Genomic DNA, 26,794 nt, shown 5'->3' with positions numbered 1-26,794 from the left:
GTCTCCCCTAGAGTGGGTGGGGTGTTACCCACATATGCGGTCCTCTCCAAGGTTTCTCATAGTCATTCACATCGACGTCCCACTGGGGTGAGTTTTTCCTTGCCCGTATGTGGGCTCTGTACCGAGGATGTCGTTGTGGCTTGTGCAGCCCTTTGAGACACTTGTGATTTAGGGCTATATAAATAAACATTGACTGATTGATAATAAAATATGTAATCTTCTCAGATTGTTAGCTATACCGGAATATTTGCGCATCATGGAAAGCTTTATTGTCGTAGTCAAGACACACAACAAAATTACCGTTTAATATAAAATATCATAATTAAAATAAGAATCAAAATAAAAATATGCAGGAAATGATGTCTACACACCTCTGTAGGTTCAAAACTGCTTTAAAATTGCATGTCTCTGACCTAAGTCACAAGTAAATGTGCAAGTAATGGCTTTTTTTTTTGTTTGGCTTATGTCGACAACTGCTTATGTCGACGGGACTAAGCCAGTCAGAGGAATGTCAACATAATCGCTCATATTGGTTTCCAATATGGGTAAATCCTCTGTTGGCTGTATGTGCACATAAACCTGTCAAAAAAGTAAAAAAAAATAAACACACCACAGTTACAAAGCATTTTTTACCACTGCCCGTGGACTTTTACTTAAATTATTAATTAATTAATTTATATGTTTTTATTCATTTACCTTTGGTGCGGCTGCCCGAACCCGAGCCTTGTCCGCCACTGATTGAGATTCTTAATTATTTAAGCAAACACAAAAGTGCTGCCTTTAACTCTGACTGTGACAGAGTCGACCCACTGAGCCGCGAGCTGAATTATTCACGTCACCTCTACCTCAACTGGCTTTTAGCCTGAGGGCGTTTGCTTTTAATTACACCATCCATAGCATAGCTTGAAACCACAAGTAGGAATTATTTAGGCAAGGAGACATGACTTTAACTTTTCATTAAACAGAAGGGCTAAAGAGCTTTGTCTGCGGGTGTGAGGCATCAAGAGAGTGCAACAATTCAGTTGTCTTGGTGTTGTAAACATTGAAGACAAGTCTTTCACTTCCATCGCCATGCCCACAGCTGGTGGGCTCCCCAAGACACGGGTGCTGGAGGAAACATGCACATGCACAGTGAAATGAACATGCCTGCACTTCCCTAATAGATATGCATTAGTGATGCATTCGTGCTTATGTGTACAGTCATGCATATGTGTTATGCTCAAAGATACAACACTCAACACAAATCATTGCGGAAACACTGTAAAAATCTTAATTGTAAATTTACAGTACATTACTTTCACTAACATTTAAAGTAATTTACTGTGAAGTTAAATGCTGTGAAATATAAGGGTATTATCATTTTTCCAGTTATTTTGTTGTAAGGTTATCGTACATTTTGATTACAATATTTTATGTGAAATAATATTGTTAAATACTGTGAAATCCAGGTAAATGTTTACAGCCTTCCATCCTAATTTGAGTGTACCAGTGTTACCCCTCCCGTTATTTTAGTGTGCCCCCCCACAGTGTTTGTAATAACGGCGTTATATAATTACGCCGTTGCTTTTACTAGTAACGAGTAATCGAGTCAATTACTTTTAGGTCCGTTACAACATTGGCACGCTACTTTTGATGTGGTTTTATACCAACAACAAGACAGCGTCATAAGTGCAGCAAGTTCAATGCAGGAAATATATTTTTACTAGTAGAGGCGCCATCACACTGTGACACAGCAGACAACAACATACGCACACCTACACAATGGGAATATTGAACAACAAATCAATGATTAAAGTGAAAAACTTGCCATACAAAATATACCCCGTTTGATATGACAGCCATCGAAGCACATGCAATCTCTTAATTGAGCACAGGTAACACAATCAGGTGAAAAGATTCAAAAGAGCTGGCGTCAGAGCCGACAACGTGCACTGCTAACTCCTAAAGCTAAAAAACACAGCTCCTTGAAACCCTCGATGACATCACACGTCACTCGGCAACAGGCCCCGCCTTTTAAAAGCACACTGTTCACTTATGCATTTAAAAGATGTTTAATATATGCCAGATATTTAAAGTTGTTTTGTTTTTTTAAGTATTGTATACATTACTTTCCCTAGTAAATAATTATATTTTTATAGAGTAAATCCATTTGCAATTCAATTACTTTTTTGGTAAAGTAACGATCAACTATAACTAACTACTTTTTTAAAGTAATTTTCAGAACATACAACCCCAAACTCCCATTTCTGTGTCAGTAGCGCACAATTCAGAATGTTAGATTTCAAAAGCCTGTCTTTGCTATAAACGGTTCAAACACAGTTTGAGTTTATTTGAAACATGCATACAGTTACAACTTCATACATCACAAATTCCAGTTTCTCTTTTCAACATGTTTAAAAAGGAGTAGGAAATCCTTGTTTTACTTCCTGTTCTCCATTTATTCACAATATACTCCATAAATAATTACATTTAAACAAATAATAATAATTATAATAATAATATACTTGCATACGGCGAGATAAATAAGATTATCAATAAATTCAATCATGGTTTTTCTTCTTTGTACACTTTGAGTTTGAACAGTTTCTTAAATTTGGATCATATTAGTACACTGTTTGATTTATTTTCTTAATCAATTCCGTAATTTACTTCCACATACTTATACACTAAAGATTTTAAGTGTTGTACGTGCATACACATGTTTTAAATTGCATTTTTTTCTAAGGTTATATTTCTCCTGGGTTTTTTTAGAATAATTGTTGTACGTTCTTGGGTAGCAGGTTATAGTTTGCTTTGTGCATCATTTTAGCTGTTTGCAAATTCACTATCTCATGGAATTTCATTATTTTTGATTCAATAAATAAAAGGTTTGTATGTTCTCTATATCCAACATTATGTATTATTCTAACTGATCTTTTATGTAACACGGTTAGTGACTGAAGTGTACTTTTGTAGTTATTTCACCATATTTCTGCACAATAACTCAGATATGGTAACATTAGCGAGCAGTAGAGAATATGAAGTCCTTTTTGGTCAAGTACATATTTAGCTTTATTCATTATTGATGCATTTTTTTGCCACCTTATGTTGTATATTTTTATATGAGATTTCCAGTTCATTTTATCATCAATCATTACACCTAGAAATTTGATTTAATTTACTCTTTCAATTTATATTCCGTCTATTTGTATTTGTTTGACTTTTTCTTCTTCTGTTTGCGAATAGCATTGTTTTAGTTTTACTGAGGTTTAAGGATTGTCTGTTTTTGTCAAACCATCTCTGTAATTTATTATTTGTTTCAGTTATTTGTAATAGCTTCTGTGTGTTCTCTTGTGAACAAAACGCTGTTGTATCCTCCGCGAGTAATCCTAATTTTAAATTTTTACCAATGACATGTATATAAAGATTGAACAATGATGGTCCTAGTATTGATCCCTGCGGTACGCGTCACTTCCTGTCAATGGGGGACTTATATTATATTTAGCGTTGTAGATGTGTGTTCACTTAGCTTCACATAATGCTTCCTGTTGATTAAGTACCTTATAATCCAGTTTAAGATCAACCCTCTGATGCCATACCATTTTTTGATTAAAATATTGTGAGTAATTGTGTCAAATGCTTTAATTAGATCCATACACACTGCTGCTGCACACTGTTTACCATCTATTGCATTGGTTATGTTTATTTCCTCTGTTATTTCAATTAAAGCCATCGATGTTCAAATATTATCACTGTATCTATGTTGGTTCCCAGTGATATATTTACTTTGAGTTTGACTTTGTTTAGCTGTTTAAACCCAACCAAATCCCTGAATTGTAAAGGATTAAATACATGTATTAGTCTCATCACATGTATCTCATTAACATGACATAATGTATTTTCTGTTTCTACGTGGTTGCAATTGCATTATATGACACTGCTTATTTACATGCACAAAGCCATGGGTTTGGATTTATTGGATTATTTTAAATGCTTTCTTTGGATGTTTTTTATTTTCTTTTATTAAGGGATTTGGGCAGTGATTCTTTAACTGTGGTATTTGCACCACTAATGGTACGCGGGCTACATCTAGTGATACTCCAAATAATTACTTGATTAAAGTACAGTGTTTTATTTTCTTTTGTTTAAACAAAGTGTTATTGTTCAACGTGTGTAATGCTACAGTGACCAAAAATATTACATAAAACATCTGCCTTGTTTTTAATGACGACTTAGGCCTACTACGCTACTGTATTTTAGTCTTAGTCATTATTGTGGTACTTGCAGAGCCAGGTTTTTATTTTGTCTTTAGTTTTCTGGAAATGTGCCCCCCAAAACAAGACAGTTGAATATTCCAGGTGTAGGTGTATTGTAACAAAGCCATTACGATATGTAAAAAAATAAAAATTAATTAAAAAAACATTGTAGGTTATAAATCAATTTGTATTCGATTGAGGGGGAAAAAAAATATTGATCCCATACCGAACAACACAAGGAACATGTCAGCAAGACTGTAATGGACTACTAGACCATGGACAAAACGCTTGGTGAGGAAGAAATCACTATTGCCGTAAAAATTGATAAATGCAAGAAACACAAGATGACAGTCAATTTGTTGTTGTCTTGTCTTAACAATATCCCCCTTTGTCTTTTTTTTTTTCTTCATTCTTCCCCCTCCTGCACCGAGCACTAAATTAATCCAAACATTTCATAAAGTCAGATACAAACAAGGCAAGAGGGGAAGTATACCACACTTTTCTTTTGTAAAGTAAATCTGTACAGCAGATATAAGCATCTACATCAACAATATGCTTTGTCTGAGCGACTGGACAGGACAGATTTGGGGACCACTGGCATAATAAATTAGCAATAAAACCTGCAGAATACACAATGCTGTTTCATGATAATATGTATGCTTTTTATTTGTGAAGAGAAAGTGTTTTTGTGTTTTGATTTATTGTTCGCCCCTGACCCAGGAATTAGATTTCTCCAAGGAGGAAACGAAACGTTTCCTAGGTCTGTTTACAAATGGCTCTCGGCGGACTGCGTGAATACACACAGCGTGTGAATTGTGTTGCATTCTACACCTGGATGCCATTGATTTTACCATCCAGTGCAACTGCTACGTATTGTCGGCACGTTGCAAGAGTATTGAGCAGATTATTAGCTTCCCCTGACTGACACAATCACAGGTATGAAAGATTGATTGTGTATTGATAGCCGGAGGGGCAATGCAGCAGCAGCACTACAATCAAGACATTTTCTGGCTGTAGTAGCATGTGAATAATATTTACAAATATGACCTAAATAGCCCTATTCTTGTTACATATCTAAAATATGAATGTGAGCGTAAAATGTTAATGGCCTATTTAATAACTGCGCAGTTGTAAGTTCTGTGATATGCAAACCTCATGGGAGCAGCTCTCATATATCTTTTACCATTTCCGTACAATAAATTAATCACTGTATTATATGCAAAACATAGTTGCTTATTCGGTCGTATTTTTGCCACAGTACAGTAGTAGGATTAGCACAAAAATGCATTTTATTTTTAAGTAACTCCACAAAATGCAAACAAGGCCGCTGATTAAAGTAATTTGTATGCAGATGCAGAAGTTGTGTTAAAATGTGATTCGAGAGTGGCCACTGGCTAATTTAATGTGGCGTTTAACAAAGCCGATCCCCTCTGATGTTGTTATCTTGCCACTGTAATTATCATAATCTTATATCACTGCAAGATTAACCATCATACAATTATATATTTATTTTTAAATCTCTCCACTCGACTAAATCTTGAATGGTATGCAATCACGGTGTCACTCTTATGAACCACTCCGAGGAGTAAAATGTGAACTGAATACACGTGTCATCAGATCAAATCAAATCAACAAGCGTAATCGGACGTGATGTGACGCCGTCTATGTTTAGTCAGTGAGTCACGGGGGGCATTTGGACGTTTAGTGGAATTATTGTCCGTAAATTACGCAACAATCTGCTTGTTGGGATTATGTACATTTGCAATACGGGCAAACTTCATTAATTTAGGGAGGGCTGTGTTGTGCAGAACTCTTTAAAGCTTTTCCAAATGCGTTCTTAAGGTAGTTGGATACTGGAACTGTCCCCTTTTTCAGCTCCTATTTGCCTATTTTATCCTATTTTGCATTGATCAAGAGAGAAAACCTTGGAGAAAAAAAATAGCAACACATTCAATGATTGGTCTGAACACTGTAACCTGTTACACCCTATGCCTTGCTAGAAAAAAAAAAGATGTATCCAAATAAATCAGATTTTTCTCTCTGCATGTACAAGGTCTACATGGGTGAGTCTTGTATCAAAATGAAAATCAAAAATTAGACCTTTTTAGTTGCTGTTAATGTGAAACTGAACTTATTTATGCTACTGAGTAAGTATAAATAAAGCTGTTTTTGTTCAGTAAGTTTTAATTTCCTTCATTTCATTTATTCATTTAATTCAGGAAATGACATTAAAAAAAAGTACAAGGTAGACAACACGTAATAATATAAATTAATATAATGCAAAAGGTAATGTACAGTATGTAAGCATGATGGATGGTCCACTTTTGCCTGAAAGGGAGTGGGAAAAAGATAACTTATTTAATCCCACCCCCAGTTCTCAATTCAGTGATTAATACATTGAGTTTCACTGTTTTTTTGTTCAAGGATTATAATACAAATGTTGTATCATGGTGGCATTACCACAGGTAACAATAATTATTACACTGTAACAATAATTTATATCAACAATGTAGGAAGAATGAACATACCAACAATGGTAATAGACAAAATATAGTCGTGCTCATAAGTTTACATACCCTGGGAGAATTTATGATTTATTGGCCATTCTTCAGAGAATATGAAAAACACAAAAACCTTTCTTCCACTCATGCTTAATGGTTGTGTGAAGCTATTTATTGGCAAACAACTGTGTTTACACTTTTTAAATAAAAATGACAAAAGAAAGTACCCCAATGACCCTGATCAAAAGTTTACATACCCCAGTGACTTTGATCTGATAACATGCACAAAAGTTGACACAAACAGGTTTGAATGGCTAATCAAGGATCCAATCCTCACCTGTGACATGTTTGTTTGTAATTAAGGTGTGTGTATAAAAGGTCAGTGAGTTTATGGGCTTCTGACAGACCATTGCATCTTTCACCCAGTGCTGCACAGATGTTTCTGGATTCTGATTCGCCAGAAGAAATCCATTTCTGCGCAAATGTCACAAAGTATCCCGCTTACATTACGCCAAACAGCACAGAGACAAGCCTCAAAACTTCTGGAACAAAGTAATTTGGAGTGATGGCTTTTTTCTGGCGACTCGACCATGCAGCGCATTTTTCTTCAAGAGCCTCCTTATTGTGCATCTTGAAACAGCCACACCACAATTTTTCAGAGAGTCCTGTATTTCAGCTGAAGTTATTTGTGGATTTTTCTTTGCATCTCGAACAATTTTCCTGGCAGTTGTGGCTGAAATGTTTGCTGGTCTACCTGAATCCTTCATTTTCCACTTCTTAATCAGTGTTTGAACACTGCTGATTGGCATTTTCAATTCCTTGGATATCTTTTTATACCCCTTTCCTGTTTTATGCAGTTCAATTACCTTTTCTCGCAGATCCTTTGACAATTATTTTGCGTTCCCCATGACTCAGAATCCAGAAACATCTGTGCAGCACTGGATGAAAGATGCAATGGTCTGTCAGAAGCCCAGAAACTCACTGAAATTTTATACACACACATTAATTACAAACAAAAATGTCACAGGTGAGGATTGGAACCTTGATTAGCCATTCAAACCTGTTTGTGTCAACTTTTGTGCATGTTATAAGATCAAAGTCACTGGGGTATGTAAACTTTTGATCAGGGTCATTTGGGTACTTTCTTTTGTCATTTTGATTTAAAAAGAGTAAACACAGTTGTTTGCCAATAATAGCTTCACACAACCATTAAGCATGAGTGGAAGAAAGGTTTTTGTGTTATCATTCATATTCTCTGAAGAATGGCCAAGAAATCATACATTCTCCCAGGGTATGTAAACTTAGGAGCACAACTGTACCAACAATGGTACAGTAACTGACAACATAGCAATAATGGTAAGGAAACATTGAGCACATGTTAACACTTTGAGACAACAGCAGGTCAAATTAAAGACCCTCATCTCTATATTTGAACCAGACCCAATGTTTGTATAATAGTTTAAATCGATTAATAGTTTGGCATTGCTTGTGTTGTAAGTCCAGTTTGTTCCAGAGTTTTACTCCGCATACGGACACACAAAAACTTTTACGCGTGGTTTGAGCTCTCGGCAATGAGAAATATCTAAAGCCTCTCAAGTTAAGTTTTAGCAATGGTATGTATTGTTGACTAATTTTCAACATCTTTCCACATATACTAAGTTGAGCTTTGAGCTTAATTTTGCATGACGTTTTGGCTTTTTTATGTCACTGCATTGGTGTTATTGTGGGCATGCCACAATTAGATGAAAATAATACCTCCGTCAAACCAAGTTGGTATGTCGCAATGGCGCCATCGTTTTTGTCAGATTAGTAGCTAATCAAACTTTTTTGTACTTACTGGTGCATGTTGACAAAACAGTCCCGTCTAAAATGTTGTAGACAAATACAATCAGCAGTATTTATTTTATAGACATCAAAGCAGGTGGGACAGAATGCAGAGAGATGGAATTACACTGGAGGCACCAGGCATCGGCATTGGAGAGCAGAGCATAAACTTAGACTTAGACTTCCTTTATTGTCATTCAAAATTTGAACTTTACAGTACAGATAAGAACAACATTTCATTGTATTAGCTTGTGGTAGTGCAGGATAAAAGAGCAATAAGGTGCAGAGTGTTTGCATTTACAAAAGAAGGCGCAGCTATAAATACTGTAGATAGATTACTGTACAGATAAATATATTGCACTTTTGCATAAAGGAGGTGCCTGGCAGAGAGCATGTACTAGAAATGCCCACAGTAGGACGTCCATCAATCTGTGATATCACAAATGTCCCACTGTACAAAAAAAAAAATACTTCAACATAGCATTCAGATGCATCCAAAACTGTGTGCAAGCTCATGCCAAAATGAATGAAACACACACACTCCACCACCACCACATGTGTGACCCCACCACTGCAAGTACAGTAGATTACCTAACATAGTAAATCATTGTGGTTTCAATATTGATTTAAAAAAATCTGATAATTATTTTGGCCATATTTGTGCAATGTATAGTAGCAATGTATAATGTATAGTATGTGTATACTGATCCAAACGTTGCATAGCAGTTACCTTAGCAACACAAATGCAACCATTCAGCCCCCGTTATAGGAGTGCGGTAGTTTTAAACAGTTAAACCTTTTCCCAGTGCATGTAATTAGAAACTGGAACTTTCTCCTATTTCTGCTAATATTTTATTTAATTTTGCCTCGATCAAGAAAAAATACTGCAGATTTTTCAGCAAACCTCTACGATTTTAGCATTCCGAACTTTCTAAGGTGTTTAGATAAATCAGCGGACACACTTAAGACCAATGTTGCTTTTGAGTTATGCGTGTGTGATGCAGATATTTGGCAGCAGGTATAATAAGCAGCTCAGCAACAGTTAGGAAAATCTTTATAAATGAAGCAGTAATTGGAAAAAGCAACTTCATTAGTGAGTGACAGCAGCAGGAAGGAAGACGGGGGAATACTGTGCAGCCACCGATGCCGGAAACTCATTATCAGCCGCGCAGGCCTTAATTATTTTACACCCATCGGAGCTCGTCGTCTCTTTCCTCCACTGCAGATTTTTAAGTGGCTCCTTTTTGGAAGTCATCTTTGCAGTGCCTCAATCTCTTTTTGGGGGAGGTGGTTGGACTTGGGATGAAAGTGATAGGATGGAAAGGAAGAGGGGGAGTGTAATGAGAATCTCAGCGCATTGGCCTTTGATGCAAAGCAGATGCGGCTATCCATATTTCCTTTTATTTTACGCCGGCCTCGCTGGGGACGCTTGTTTGATATTTGAATATTTCTGACATTGCTCGCCCACGCGGCTTATTATTTCTTTGCCTAAATACAATGTCAATGCAGGTTTTTTTCCTCCCTGGCACACAGGAGGGAATTTGGAATTAGAGATGAAGAGGGCACTTGAAGCCTCGGTGGAGATGTTCACGGAGTGATAGCAGGCAGAGCAAGATTTGAAAAAAAGAAAAATTGGAATTTGGAGCGGCGTGAGGAGGTGGGGGGTGGGGAACAGAGCGGATCACAGCAATTGAAAGAAGAGGTGAGATTATGTGTGATTATGTGCACTCGCATGGAGATCAGAGCCACAAGAGCAGCCATGCGACACGCCGTGCAAGTCAAACAGCCCTTGGTGTCAGCTGCAACATCCTCCCATCTATTTATTGATTCTGAGCAGGCCAGGTGGCAAAAATGGTTGATCAGTCCCAGCGTAGAGGTCATAGATGTCATACTTGATGCCAGACTTCTCCTTAGATACACGTACCGCCAAAACAAACGCTGCATGAGAACACATGGGAACATAATTAATACAAACGCCTTTTGAATTCACTACATGTATAAGCATTAAAAAATAAATCATTGCATGAATTTGGTTTAAACCAGTTTCATTTTTAATGCATGTAAACGTCTTTCATTATATCATACATAGGGTACCGTATTTGGTACTTGTATAGGTACCGACCAAAGTCTGTTAGTACTACCGGGTCTGTCGATTCACTGATTCAATATCTAATGGTGCCATATTTCAATACCTTTTGTTGCACATGACGTGACGTCCGGTTGCAGACTTAGCGCCGGCTCAAGCACTTGGCCGAGAAACAAGCAGTCAAGCACTCAGAGCGGACTCAGCAGGACTGACTTAAGATAATGTTGCAATTTTCCATGCCAACAAAGCAAGATGAATGCACTGAAAAGTAAGGTAACAGTAAAGCTCCATTTTTCAAACAGTGTTAGCTCAATTGCTAATTTACATTGGATTTGCTGTAGGCATGCTGCCGATTAGCCTGCTCAGTGGCCTTGTGGTTATAGTGTCCGCCCTGAGATCGGTAGGTCGTGAGTTCAAACCATAGTCATACCAAAGACTATAAAAATGGGACCCATTACCTCCCTGCTTGGCACTCAGCATCAAGAGTTGGAATTGGGGGTTAGATCACCAAAAATAATTCCCGAGCGCGGCCACCGCTGCTGCTCACAGCTCCCCTCACCTCCCAGGGGGTGAACAAGGGGATGGGTCAAATGCAGAGGGTAATTTCATCACACCTAGTGTGTGTGTGACAATCATTAGTACTTTAACTTAAACTAGCATCAGCAATTTTACATGGCGATTTCAACACCTCCAAATTTGGTAACAACTAAGATGCATGTTTCACTCAAACAGCTGGTCCCTCCATCCATCTTCAACCGCTTATCCGGAATGGGGTCGCAGGGACAACAGCTCCAGCAGAGACCCCCAGACTTCCCTCTCCAGAGCAACATTAGCAGCTTCCTCCTGGAGAATCCCGAAGGCCAGAGAGGAGATGTAATCCCCCATCTGGTCCTTGGCCTGCTGCGGGGTCTCCTCCCAGTGGGACGTGCAACGAGGACCTCCCTAGGGAGACGCTCGCGAGGCAACCGCACGAGATGCCCGAACCACCTAAGCTGGTTCCTTTCCATGCGAAGGAGCAGCGGCTCTACTCCGAGTCGCTCTCGGGTGACTGAACTTCTCACCCTATCTCTAAGGGAGATGCCAGCCACTCTTCTGAGGAAACTCATTTCGACCGCTTGTATCCGCGATCTTATCTTTTCGGTCATGACCCACACTTCATGACCATAGGTGAGAGTAGGAATGTAGATAGCTCGGTAGACCGAGATAAAATAAATGATAAATGGGTTGTACTTGTATAGCGCTTTTCTACCTTCAAGGTACTCAAAGCGCTTTGACAGTATTTCCACATTTACCCATTCACACACACATTCACACACTGAGAGCTTTGCCTTCTGGCTCAGCTCTCGTTTCGTCACAACAGTGCGGCAGAGAGACTGCAATACTGCCCCAGCTGCTCCGATTCTCCGGCTGATTTCCTTCTCCATCTTTACCCCAAGATACTTAAACTCCTGCACCTGGTACAGAGTCTCGTTCTCTACCTGGACTGTACAAACAAACAGCTGGTGTTTAATGAAAACAATACTCACAGTTCAAACACTTTGTAGTACTCATCAAAAGAAAAGGCAGAATGAACTTAATGGCACAGACTACTTCCTGGTTAACGCAACACAGTAGTTTATACACTGTCATCTAACATCTTGGAATTGCAACTGCATTCAACGTCTACTATATAATACTGTACAGTGAGAACTTGCTCATGAGACACAGATTAACAAGATACTGAACCAACCGGATAGCACAACTGGTTCAACCACACATAGTCATGAATGATATTATAAATAGCTAGCTTGTTCGTAACGAGACACATATTTTGTAGTTTTGATTTGTTCAAAATTTAAGGGTTATGACAAGAAGAAAGAACGCAAAACAATAGCAATTCTTAGTAAATTAGCTTAGCTTGAGGCTACTCATGTATACTTCATCCATACTGTGCTTCTAAAGACGGTCCTAATATTAAGGTGTTTTATGATTACGATGCATTCCTGTAAATAATTAATCCTAGGAATGGGCACCAGAACATGGTTCCATAATAGTAGTTGTGTCAACGTAAGCTGTACTAACCGGACCAAAAAAAGAGTGCTTCATTTTAGTGCTAAATGAATGTCTCAGCCACCTGCAATAAGAGCTTGGCAGTGATATTGCACAAAGTCTTGTGAGCAATGTAGCGTCCCGACAGCTGTGAAAACCAAATAATTATTATGAAAAAAATACAGAGTAGTGAATGGGGAATATAAGCGTGAGAAATGTCAAGTGTAGCGTTGAGTTCAATTGCGTGACTGTCACACTCAAAGCATGAAGCTCGGCAGCTCCGAGCAAGTGTTCTAGCGTGTTCCATTGTTGTTGACTTTAGCAGAATAACATGATCAGTGGCTGCAAGGCGCCCACTAGTGGTGAGTATAACTAAATACAAGGGGGAGTTACAGACTCTTTTTACACGTTCAAATGTAGGCTTGTACGGTATACAGGTATTGGCATAGTACCGCGATACTAATGAATCATATTCGGTACAACACTGCCTCTAAAAAGTATCGGTCACACACCGTAGCTCACCGGTGTCACCGCTAATAACGCCGTTACTGAATGTAAACAAATGCCATGGGTGGATCTACACCTGACATCCACTGTAATGATACCAAGTACAGGAGTGTATCTAGTCGATACTACTATGATTACATCAATATTTGCTAGTATCACAAAATCTTTGTTTTATTTATTTTTTTTATATTACGTTTAAAAAATAAACTCAGGACAAATGTCTGTGGACTTTGAATATGATCAATGTATGATCCTGTTACTACTTGGTATCATCCAAAACTAATGTAAAGCATCCAAACAACAGAAGAATAAGTGATTATTACATTTTAACAGAAGTGTAGATAGAACATGTTAAAAGATAAAGTAAACAGATATTAACAGTAAATGAACAAGTAGATTAATAATACATTTTCTACGATTTGTCTTAATAATGTTGCCAAAATAGTAGAAGGGAAAATGACACAATATGTTACTGCATATGTCAGCAGACTAAGTTAGGAGTCTTTGTTTGTTTACTTACTACTTAAAGACAAGTTGTCTCGTATGTCCACTATTTTATTTAAGAACAAACTTGCAATAAGAAACATATGTTTATTGTACCATAAGATTTTTTGTTAAAATAAAGCCAATAATGCAATTTTTTGTGGTCCCCTTTATTTAGAAAAGTACCGAAAAGTATCAAAATACATTTTGGTACCGGTACCAACATATTGGTATCGGGACAACACTATTCAAATTGCTGTACAGACAGACAACTCTTCCACGGCAGAAGTGTCGCAAAAGTCACTTCTCGCAGATCATAGAAACGCTCGCGCGGATCTTATCACACGCATGCATTTCTAAATGCACGGCAGACGTGTCCCAAAAGTCACATGTAAGTAGACAGCATATTGAGGGTTATTTCTGACTAGGAACAGACAAACAATTTAAAACACACGTACGCGGATCTGAATACACACGCTCAGATTGATATACAAACACACAAATTAGTACACACGCACGTAAATTGGATTACACGCACACAGATTCAGATGCGCGTTTGCAAATCATTTTGCTACAATAATACTTCCATATGTAGGTTTTTTTCAATGGCACGGAACTCGCACAAAGACAGAGGATTGCCTTTATTGCTAAATCTTTAGAAGGGAAGTCCTCGGTGACTCAATATGGACATACATGCATGGCAGATGTGCCTTTGTAGCATCCACAAAAGACTGCACGGTGCTAATGCAGTAGGGATGAATGAAACACTGCAAATGTGAAATATGCATATTTATTCCCCGAAAGGGACATGCGGTAGAAAATGGATGGATGGATATCTGTATACTCTTTATCCTCCTACCGAAGTCTTCTGCTCACGTCGCGAGCTTACCAATGCTTTTTTTACTCGTACCAGTCTGTCCCGCTCCTCAAAGAGTTGAGCTGTGTGAATGTAGTAAAGCACAATTAATTATCTTGTCATCCCTCGACGACTGCCCGTGACAGCATGTAGAATGTAGAGCAGCAGCTCCTTGAGAAGGTGGGAAAATTAAAAAAGCTGAGAAAACCTGTCATATCCTGTCAGTGGCGTTTTTAATGGGACAACTCCCTGTACGCTCACATGTTGTTGAGTTGTTGTTTTTTTTACGGTTAAACAAGGATATATTGATAAACTAAAGCTCAGCATCACATGCTGACATTGATGGGAGAATAACAATAATCTCTAGAAGCAGTACTGTTATTTGCTGGAGTTTTTTAACCTATGCAAATATCTCAATTAAGCTCATGATTAATACAAACCCCGTTTCCATATGAGTTGGGAAAATGTGTTAGATGTAAATATAAACGGAATACAATGATTTGCAAATCCTTTTCAACCCAGCCTAGTCTACAAAATCTGCTACACCTCCCTGATACCGAAGTACATGTCAAACTACTTCCTTATAGTAAATGACTGCCATAACCACAACACCAGGGGGAGCTCCACTAACCACGTTAAACCCAGATTCCGATCTAACAAAGGTCTTAACTCATTCTCTTTCTATGCCACATCAATGTGGATTGCGCTCCCAACAGGTGTAAAAGAAAGGGCATCTCTAGCCTCCTTCAAAACCGCAATAAAAGTACACCTCCAGGCAACTTCAACCCTAAACTAACACCCTCCCCGGATTGTTAATAATCAAATGTAAATAATCAAATGTAGATACTTTTTCTTATGCGTTCTGATCTCTCTCTCTCTCTCTCTCTCTCTCTCTCTCTCTCTCTCTCTCTCTCTCTCTCTCTCTCTCTCTCTCTCTCTCTCTCTCTCTCTCTCTCTCTCGATGTCCACTACTTGCTGTACATATCCTACCAAGTCAGACTTACACTGTTTCAATATCCATTTCTCTGTTCTCAATTGTTGATGACTGATGATAACAACCAAACCAAACCCCCCCCCACACACACACACCCCACACACACCCCAGATTGTAAATAATGTAAATAATCCAATGTCTATACAGTACCCTGATGATTATCTTGTGTGATGACTGTATTATGATGATAGTATATATCTGATAGTATATATCTGTATCATGAATCAATTTAAGTGGACCCCGACTTAAACAAGTTGAAAAACTTATTCGGGTGTTACCATTTAATGGTCAATTGTACGGAATATGTACTTCACTGTGCAACCTACTAATAAAAGTCTCAATCAATCAATCAACCAAATTCAATTGAATACACTACAAAGACAAAATATTTGATGTTCAAACTCATAAACTTTTTTTTTTTTTTTGCAAATAATAATTAACTTAGAATTTCATGGCTGCAACACGTGCCAAAGTAGTTGGGAAAGGGCATGTTCACCACTTTGTTACATGGCCTTTCCTTTTAACAACACTCAGTGAACGTTTGGGAACTGAGGAGACACATTTTTTAAGCTTCTCAGGTGGAATTCTTTCCCATTCTTGCTTGATGTACAGCTTAAGTTGTTCAACAGTCCGGGGGTCTCTGTTGTGTTATTTTAGGCTTCATAATGCGCCACACATTTTCAATGGGAGACAGGTCTGGACTACAGGCAGGCCAGACTAGTACCCGCACTCTTTTGCTATGAAGCCACGTTGATGTAACATGTGGCTTGGCATTGTCTTGCTGAAATAAGCAGGGGCGTCCATGGTAACGTTGCTTGGATGGCAACATATGTTGCTCCAAAACCTGTATTTACCTTTCAGCATTAATGGCGCCTTCACAGATGTGTAAGTTACCCATGTCTTGGGCACTAATACACCCCCATACCATCACAGATGCTGGCTTTTCAACTTTGCGCCTATAACAATCCGGATGGTTATTTTCCTCTTTGGTCCGGAGGACACGACGTCCACAGTTTCCAAAAACAATTTGAAATGTGGACTCGTCAGACCACAGAACACTTTTCCACTTTGTATCAGTCCATCTTAGATGACCTCAGGCCCAGCGAAGCCGACGGCGTTTCTGGGTGTTGTTGATAAACAGTTTCCGCCTTGCATAGGAGAGTTTCAACTTGCACTTACAGATGTAGCGACCAACTGTAGTTACTGACAGTGGGTTTCTGAAGTGTTCCTGAGCCCATGTGGTGATATCCTTTACACACGGATGTCACTTGTTGATGCAGTACAGCCTGAGGGATCGAAGGTCACGGGCTTAGCTGCTTACGTGCAGTGATTTCTCCAGATTCTCTGAACCCTTTGATGATATTACGGACCGTAGATGGTGAAATCCCTAAATTCCTTGCAATAGCTGGTTGAGAAAGGTTTTTCTTAAACTGTTCAACAATTTGCTCACGCATTTGTTGACAAAGTGGTGACCTTCGCTCCATCCTTATTTGTGAATGACTGAGCATTTCATGGAATCTACTTTTATACCCAATCATGGCACCCACCTGTTCCCAATTTGCCTGTTCACCTGTGGGATGTTCCAAATAAGTGTTTGATGAGCATTCCTCAACTTTATCAGTATTTATTGCCACCTTTCCCAACTTCTTTGTCACGTGTTGCTGGCATCAAATTCTAAAGTTAAGGATTATTTGCAAAAAAAAAAAATGTTTATCAGTTTGAACATCAAATATGTTGTCTTTGTAGCATATTCAACTGAATATGGGTTGAAAATGATTTGCAAATCATTGTATTCCGTTTATATTTACATCTAACACAATTTCCCAACTCATATGGAAACGGGGTTTGTACATTTACAGTAACTAAGCAAGCCTTACTGGGCTTAGATGAGCTCAGGTGGCTTATTAATAAATCATAAGAGTCATATAGGCCATGCCTGTTGTAAGACAAACACACTGAATTATCTAATATGATACTGCCTACATGAATCTGACTTCACTAAAACAGTAAGTTTGGAACAGGAAGGGTCTACTTCAAGGATTGCACAGGAGAGCAACAGCCTCTCAGGAGCTCTCCTATGCTATTTTCTAAGATACATGATTTATTAGTTTATTAATAAATACATTTTAGAGCAATTGTTGTGCAGCCTATTAATATTGGATATCCGTCCAGTATCAGTAAAAGAAAAAAAACAAGTACTGAAAGATCTAAAATACCCGAGATAAGCAGGACAAGCAGTCCTGCAGCCTGTTTACTTGCGCAAAGCTGGACAGCCAGTTAACTTTTAAATGTCTTTCAGTAAGCAAACCAAATTGGTCTTTTCTTGTATGTTAGTGAAGTCATTGATAAAATGTAAACAATAAACATAAACTATATTATAACAGCTACGCAATTACATATATAAAGTTTCCAAGGCAGAAACATATTAGAAAGTATTCAGTAACATCTGTGTGAACATTCAACTGGGTCATCCGAGTAATACGCTTTGTCATAGGTTATTGTTTTCCATACCCACCATTGTTCTATGAGTAAGTTCACTTCATCAAACCTTTTCAGACATTGCACATTACTACATTATAAATGAATGTGCTTTGATTCATGCTAATATCGTATCAAATTAATATCGTTATTGGTCAGTACTCAAGGCACCAATCATTGGAAGTGAAACATTTGTACCGGGACACCCCTACTAAACGCCATGCTGATTGTTGTGGTTGCCATTTGCATACTAGCGGTGTGCAATACTGCCTATTTCGATACCAAGTAGTTGTACAAGACCATTTCTGCTGATATTTGAAATTGTTCACGATCGAAACTAAATATTACAAGTGTCAACATGTAAAAGATGTCGTACAAATGAATTATCAATAATATATAAGGAAAAGAGGTGGGTTAGATATGATTTGCTTCTTTTTACCCCTCTTGGGATATGTTGCATTGTGCAAATACAACATGTTAAGCCAAGTAAATGGACCACATTATACCATTGTTTCAGCTGGAAGAACACTTGCATACATGCACACAAAGTTCATTTTAGTTCAATCTCTGGCAGGATCCATTACTTTGACTTTGTTGACTTTTAAAACCAACTGCAGTGATTATTTGATAATTGGCAGTCACTAACTGCTGCAAGCTCTGCAATTATCACCCAATTATAGGCACCTTTGCTGTTATCTTTTAGCATTTAATTGTGTATTTGTATGGCCCCAGAGAGAGCAGAATGCACGCTTTATGGGCGCTTCAAAGCCGGGGTTTTATGGGTATTATTATGCTTCTGGACGACAAATGCTGCTACTCCACCTGACATGTAGGTGGACCTTGAGGGGCGGGGAGATGGCTAGATGGAGAAGGTGTGCAGGGAAAGGAATCCAAAATGTCAATTGTGAATGAGTGAGTGAGTGAGCGACAGGGCACAAAAAGTGACACTAGTCCTCCCCCGCCTGCTGGGATTAACTCATACATTCGATGGTGAAATGAGCACAGAGTGACACATAGCATCATTCTTTGCATGCAACTCCAAAATGCCAGCGAATGGTGGCTGGGTGGGTGTGTGTATGGGGGGGATGGCGGGATCAGCAGCCATCCCGCACCATCTCTTCTGGTTTCCTCTTGACTTGACACAGACGGAGAGAGCCGTAACCCAGTTGTGCTCCTTTTGTTTGGGCAATGTTTAGCTGTCATGTCAAAGCCTGCGGGCTCTACATGATGGGGGTCTCGGCTGGCGTGGAGGCGCTTCAGTTTTGGAGGGAATAATGTGATGGCATAGCCCAAAGACAGGCTGTTTTTCTGACATGTTGCATGTGTAAGGAATTGGGTAGAATGTTGCCACCTCCACAGGCCCTCCTCATGTCCTGAAAAAGTATTTTCTGGCTTGTAACGTTTAATGTGAGAATATGTTCACAGTCAAGGTTGGTGCAAACCTTGGTGCGGCTGGCTTTGACTCTGCATTCACACTTGGATTGTTGCCATGGGACCAAAGGCTGCGGAGGAAAAATGTATGCATTAAAGATTAAAGTACCAATGATTGTCACACACACACTAGATGTGGTGAAATTTGTCCTCTGCATTTGACCCATCCCCTTGGGGAGCAGTGGGCAGCAGTGGCGCCGCGCCCGGGAATCATTTTGGTGATTTAACCCCCAACTCCAACCCGTGTTGCTGAGTGCCAAGCAGGGAGGTTATGGGTCCCATTTTTATAGTCTTTGGTATGACTCGGCTGGGATTTGAACTCCAACCTACCGATCTCAGGGCGGACACTCTAACCACTAGGCCACTGATAAAGCAGGGGTCCCCAACCTTTTTTTCACCAGGGACCCGTTTAATGTAGGCATTAATTTCCCCAACCTTTTTTTCACCAGGTACCGGTTTAATGTAGGCATTATTTTTCACGGACCGGCCTTCCACATTTAGCAGATAGATAAAGCAAATAAGTGCATGGAAAATGTATACATGAAAAGACTAACCATAAAAATTCAATTAGTGGGAGCCCCTGGCCTTTTCCCTTTGCAAAAAAGCTCTCCATAGACTTTTGTTTTTTGCTAATTTTTGCTATTAGTAGGCTTTGTTTTGGCTTTAATATCTGATGGGTTATAGGTGATACATGGATATATAAGAAAGCTAGAAGTACTTGACATTAGTTCCAATAGATTTCTGTGGATTACCATTTCCATTCTAAAAGTTATGTATTCATATTTTGTGCAATATTTCATACATACAGTAGATACACTAATGTTAGCTTTTTTGGTCCAATTTTCCATGCGTAAATACATTTGTTATTGCTAACTACTTATGTAATAGGACGCTGTGCAATAACACCAGCACTTTAACTTACTAGGCAAAAGGAGATGTGTATTTTTTCCTTCAGCACAATTAATTATATGCAACAATTTAGCACTTCTCCATCTGCCTTATGCACTTGAACTACTATGGTCACTTTGTTCATGATTTTCCCTGATCTTAGGTCATCGCGGACTGCAGATGGAACCTAGCTTTTGGCTAGGATTTGGCACCTTTATATTTTATATGTTTATCAATGTGCATTGTCCCATGTGAAAAAGATGTAACAAATATAGAAAATGGTGACTTCCTATTAGGAGTTTTATAATACATCTATGAACAAGCTTGTTGGTGTGTCTGGTGGGACTGGCGAAAGTTAAGTAAGAGAAAATGCGGTCGGTTATAAATTATTTAATGTCTCTGTGCGGCCCGGTAGCAAATGTGTCATGGGCCGGTGGTTGGGGACCACTGCATTAATGTATATATAGTCTCCAGATGACCGAAATGTCACTAACAAGTTCTCTCTCTTTCTTTGCTCCTGAAAATGAATCATATTAGTTTTTGAGTGATTGGTAGATCATCAACCGTTGTGCTGTGAGATACAGTCTGGCATGTCGTGGGAGATTATGTAGTTTTGCCTATTTGGGTTAAAAATATTTTTTGCAAACCAGTAATTATAATCCGCAAATATTGTGCCGTTGTTGAGTGTCTGTGCTGTCTAGAGCTTGGCAGAGTAACTGTGTAATAGTCTTCCATATCAGTAGGTGGCAGCCGGTAGCTAATTGCTTTGCAGATGTCGGGAACATGGTTTGTCTTGATCACAATATGCGGGAGGCAGCGTGTAGGTAAAAAGGTTTCTAACACTTAAACCAAAAATAAACAAAAGGCGAGTGCCGCTAAGAAATGGCATTGAAGTTTAGGGAAGGCTATGCAGAACGAAACTAAAACTGAACTGGCGACAAAGTAAACAAAAAAAGAATGCTGGACGACAGCAAAGACTTACAGCGTGTGGAGCAGAGACGGCGTCCACAAAGTACATCCGTACATGACATGACAATCAACAATGTCCACACAAATAAGGATAGCAACAACTTAAATAGCCTTGTTTGCTAACACAAAGCAGGTGCAGGGAATAGCGCTCAAAGAAAGACATGAAACTGCAACAGGAAAATACCAAAAAACAGGAAAAGACACCAAAATAGGAGCGCAAGACAATAACTAAAACACTATGCATGAGAGCACAACCAAAAAACTCCAAATAAATCACGTCGGGATGTACCTACTTTGAGACAAGAGCTATAGTGATGCATGGTTGGTTATGGTTTAAAGTAATTTCCAACAATTGCTACAACGACTTTTTATTGTCTACTCAGTCTGCAGGTGGTGTGCCTCCGGATTTTTTCAAATAAAAAAATGCGCCTTGGCTCAAAAAAGGTTGAAAAACACTCGTCTAGAAAAGCGCTGTTAAAATCTAATCCAGATCCAATAATATTACATGACCTAACTCAAATATTTCAAACCAAATGCCATCTGCTGGGTTAAATACAATATATTTTTTAAGAGCACCATTGTCACACACCAAGCAGAGATAGCACTTCAAACGCATTTTCTCTTACATATTTGTCATTTCTGCATGCTTTTGTTGCTGTCATTTTAACTCTGGTCCGCGACTTTTGTCCATGTAGCGTTCACACACCAGGGTTCAGATGATAGCGTACTAGCAAAGCAAACCCAAACCCAGACATGAAAAGTGGGAAGGCACCCTTAAAAAACAAACACAAACCCCACTAGTTTAGTCAATAAAATGGGGGGCAATTAGTGAGTGCAAACACACACCAACACACCCTCAGCCTTGCTCAGAGTGTCCGCCCTAGCTGACCTAGATAATGTAAAGTCGGAAGCTGCGAGGAAAAGAGGGCAAAAAACAAAACATGTATTCAGCAGAATCTGAATGTGTTTTTTTGCTGGTGTAGACAGCTGCAATATGCATTTGCAGATGAAGGAAGTTGTGGCAAAATCTGTGCGGCTTGGTGACCCCGACTTAAACAAGTTGAAAAACTTATTCGGGTGTTACCATTTAGTGGTCAATTGTACGGAATATGTACTTCACTGTGCAACCTACTAATAAAAGTCTCAATCAATCAATCCAGCTCTCGCCATTGTTCCTTAGATGTTTCTTGACATGTACTGAGGGTCTGATGGGGACTAGAAAGCTGAAATAGCAAGTCTTACATGTTCAAGCTTTTTTTTTTTTTTTTTTTTCATGCAAGGCAGACTCGCCTTCACGCTCTCGTTTGCATGTTTCTCGGCGATATTAGCACATGAAGGAAGCACCAGCTCTGCCAAACTAGGTCATCACACTGTCAAAGCACACTTTAGACAGCAAGTGTTACATCCAGGCCACGATGTGTTGGATGGATTCCCTGCAAACAACTAACAAATGCATTGGAGACCTGTTGCACTAAAACTGGCATATATTTGTATCGTTTCAAAGTGGTTGACAAGTTATAAGCAGGTTTGTTTTCCCCTTTTCTTATGGTGTTTAGTATGACATCCTTACTTATCATGAGAACAAGCTCTCAACTGATAACTTGTTTCATTTAAACTGGCTGTGTTTCGTTGCCACGGCAACACATCATTAAGTTAAAGTTAAAGTACCAATGATTGTCACACACACTAGGTGTGGTGAGATTATCCTCTGCATTTGACCCATCACCCTCACCCCCTGGAAGGTGAGGGGAGCGGTGAGCAGCAGCGGTGGCCGCGCCCGGGAATAATTTTTGGTGATTTAACCCCCAATTCCAACCCTTGATGCTGAGTGCCAAGCAGGGAGGTAATGGGTCCCATTTTTATAGTCTTTGGTATGACTTGGCCGGGGTTTGAACTCACGACCTACCGATCTCAGGTCATCACTTCCCTACTGCCTGGACTCCACTCTATGTTGGATTAGCTTTAGCATGGGTGCTAACTGTTCTATTCAAAGTTGTCTGCAGTGCTTTGACAAACCTGTGACTATGGTTTACAATTCCACTCATGGATTCCTGCTTTATCTTGTGTGGACGACTTAGTGTAAAGCATGCTGTCTATTTTGTGCTCTAAAGAGAGCGAGGGCCATGGCTAAGTATGACAAATGAGTGTTGTGGTTATCAGCGTTGAAATGATTGTACATTTTGTTGAGGCGTGCAGGAACTAACGTGGTTTTTCCTCTCTTTTGTTTCTTCTCCTGCTCTCTGATACACAACAACAAGGTAAGTTTACACTTTTTCCCACCCATTTTTTCCCATTGTTGTTTGGCTTATTAGACAAAGTCTGTATTTAGTAGAAGTGTAATGGTGAGCCATATTCACAGTTCGTCCATACCATCACGGTTCATTTCATTTTGGGGAAAAAATCGAAATCACAGAACTGCGATTTCGATTTAGTATAAATAGATCCTTATTTGTTGAAGTTCAGCATTAATAGTTCTAGTTTGTAGTTAACTACAGAAGGGGGTCTTCAAGTTCGGACTTCTCCTTGATACTAGTACTAGCCATGACTCCTGCTAACCAAAGAGTAGACTGTATTGTTTTACTTAACTGGGTGGACATGTGACGGCAAGGAAGTTACATTTCCATTTCCTCACTTTTAATGTGTATCGTGTGGCAAATCGATACTTGTCCGTACCATGCGGGTCATGATCCATTATGACTGTTTTGGACTTTTGTGTTGATCTACCTGTATTCAGTGTTTCCTTCTGCCCAGCACTCTTATTTTGGTTCATCTTCTTGTTTTTGGTCTGTCTTGCTGTGAATTTGCTGTTCTTGGTTGGCAGTTAAGAGGCTTACCTGTCTGTTTGCCAATTTGGAGGGTTTTATCTGCTAATTTTCATTGCCCAATCTACGCTTTGTGGCTTACCTTCACTTATTGTGTCTTGTCTTGGACATGGCAGGGACAATAATGTTGGATCAGAGCACACTTGCGTTTATACTGTGGTCACAGTGAGAAAAACTGGTTTTCAGACTTGACTGCTGTTACCAAAACTGGACTTGAGGCACTAGTCATGAATACATGTATTAATGGCACTGTGTTCATGGTACAGTCTTTAAGAGGTGTATTCTTACTCTGCCATGTATGTTTGTTCATATGTAGCTTTAATTTTTGCACTATCCGGAGCAAATATTGGCAGCACGGTGGTATTGTGAGGCATGTGCCTCACAATACAAAGGTCTTGAGTTCAGTCTTTCTGTGTGGAGTTTGCATGTTCTCCCCGTGACTGCGTGGGTTCCCTCCCGGTACTCCGGCTTCCTCCCACCTCCAAAGACATGCGCCTGGGGATAGGTTGATTGACAACACTAACTTGGCCCTAGTGTGTGAATGTAGTGGGAATGTTGTCTGTCTATCTGTGTTGGCCCTGTGATGAGGTGGCGACTTGCCTGAATGCAGCTGAGATAGGCTTCAGCACCCCCCGCGACCCCCCGAAAGGGACAAGCGGTAGAAAATGGATGGATGGATGGAGCAAATATTATAGTTAGATGGAAATGTATCCCTTCACTATGTCTTGCTTTGCGTTGTTTTTGGCACATTTTTAGTCACCTGTACAGGTGGTGGTGCTGGTCCTAATTTCTGGTACCTAAAAAAAAAAGGACCTTCTACTTGTACATTGCCTGGCATATCTGCATCCTGGGATCATGCCAACCACAACTATGCACAACTGGTGTTTTGCACGTATTTATTCCTCAAATAAGAATTGCTATAGTACAGTATTTAAACAGCGCACCTAAAAAATGTTTTATGTCAAATGTTGAGGATTTGGACGTATTTTATGTTGTGCAGTTTCAGCGGCGCTTGGTGTGACCCCTGTAATCTTTCTAGCGTTAAACACACTGGCCTGAAATCTGTACTAAGCCTCCGAGCCTCACTCTGTGCAATCCGCTTATAGCTCCAAATTAGCGGTCTGCTTTTTTCCCCCTCCGCACACACAATCCTAGGTGCCGCTGGTGGTGAGTAGAGGAGAAAGACAACTCAGCCTGTGTTCAGTTTTTTTTTTTTTTTTTTAATTAACTTTGCTGAAGGGTTGTCTTCATGCTTTAACTTTTGATAGGACTCTTGCGGCAGCCAGACAGGGATGCATCACTCTCTTAGGTTGTTAATGACCTTATTACTACCTCGAAAATCCTTTTATGTGCATTTACGCAGACAACTAACTGCATTTTAGTGAGATTTGGGGAAGTGTTTTATGCACTGTGCTTTATCTACACAATAAAATGTGCATTTGCATTTTTTAGTCTAAAAGAATATAAACACACAAACAAGATGTAATTGCGCTCTAAAATATACAAGTTTCATGATTTCTTGTTAATTTAATTTGGGAAAATGCTGTGAAGGACCTTTGATATCTTGGACTCATCATTCGTTATTTTTTAATTAAAATGTGATGAACTGAAGTTGATAAATATTAATTCCCAGGACATTCAATTGATCACAACTGGACTGTTCAGTTTGTCTTAGAAAATGTTTGGGCTCACATCCAAGCAGGCTCATAGACTTCATAGACTGCTCATAGACTTTTTTTATTTTTTAACCCAAATGTTAATCTCATTACAGTTTTCAGGTTTTTGCCAAAGTTGCTGTATGTCCAGTGCTGCAGCAATCAAGGAGGCCAGGTCAAACAATTGGCAGGAAGTGAAGTGCCGTCAAGGGCAATGCTTGGCTGAGCATAAAACAGTCGGCAGGCGATGATTTATGGTCATCGCTCCTCCCTGCGCATACGGAAGCTGCTTTTACATAACATGAAAATATTGTACGAGCCTGGGAGGGGGGACGGCATTTTCAAATTAAACCTGGACGGGTTTGCAAATTGACTTGTGCGATATGTTTTAAGAATGAGCGAGGCGGCCGCACGCATTTGTCATTTGTCTGCCAAAAAGACGCTGTCGCTGGCATCTCTCACCCACGTCGGGGGACAAAATGTCACATCGTTGAGGATGTGTGGGCGCTTGTTGTCCACCAAGTGTGTCCTCATGGACCAAAGTGTCCTCTGAGTGTTGATTCACACTGATGATTTAGTATATTGACCTTAATATTCTCCGTGCAAGCACAATTCATCGAGCGACGCCAAACTGAGTTCTCTTATATTTCCAGCTCAGTTGCATCACCCTTTTTTCCCCACTGATGAGCAGCACCAATTTATGAAGGTCAGTGCAGGGATTTTTTTTGTGCAGTTTGTCATTGAGGCCAGTTTTCACCACTCCTTTGCCTCTGCTTCCTCTAGCCTCAGGAAGTGTTCAGTTCAGTTTCAGTTTATTTCGAACATGCATACGATACAATGTAATGTATCACATATGTCCAGTTGTTTCATTACAGCACGTCCGAAAAGGAGTAGGAAGAAGCTGAGTTTATTTAATTCTACCCCTTTTCCTACCATAGCAATTTTATCCCATTTCCTTGTTCTCTGTGACAGAACAGTGAATAAATAATACATACATAATATACCATAGTAAGTAAACAATATTAAATACATAAATA

At 39.4% G+C, this 26,794-nt stretch overlaps 1 protein-coding gene across 15 annotated transcripts in view; it reads left to right on the top strand.

The window, feature by feature from the left end:
* Nucleotides 1–26,794, top strand: part of LOC133661820 (neurexin-2-like) — a 957,097-nt gene that overhangs the window by 735,442 nt on the left and 194,861 nt on the right. The window lies entirely within an intron of this gene.

The sequence above is a fragment of the Entelurus aequoreus genome, linkage group LG12, assembly GCF_033978785.1.
Source record: "Entelurus aequoreus isolate RoL-2023_Sb linkage group LG12, RoL_Eaeq_v1.1, whole genome shotgun sequence".
NCBI classification, from domain to species: domain Eukaryota; kingdom Metazoa; phylum Chordata; class Actinopteri; order Syngnathiformes; family Syngnathidae; genus Entelurus; species Entelurus aequoreus.
This window is presented reverse-complemented; position numbering and strand designations above follow the sequence as displayed.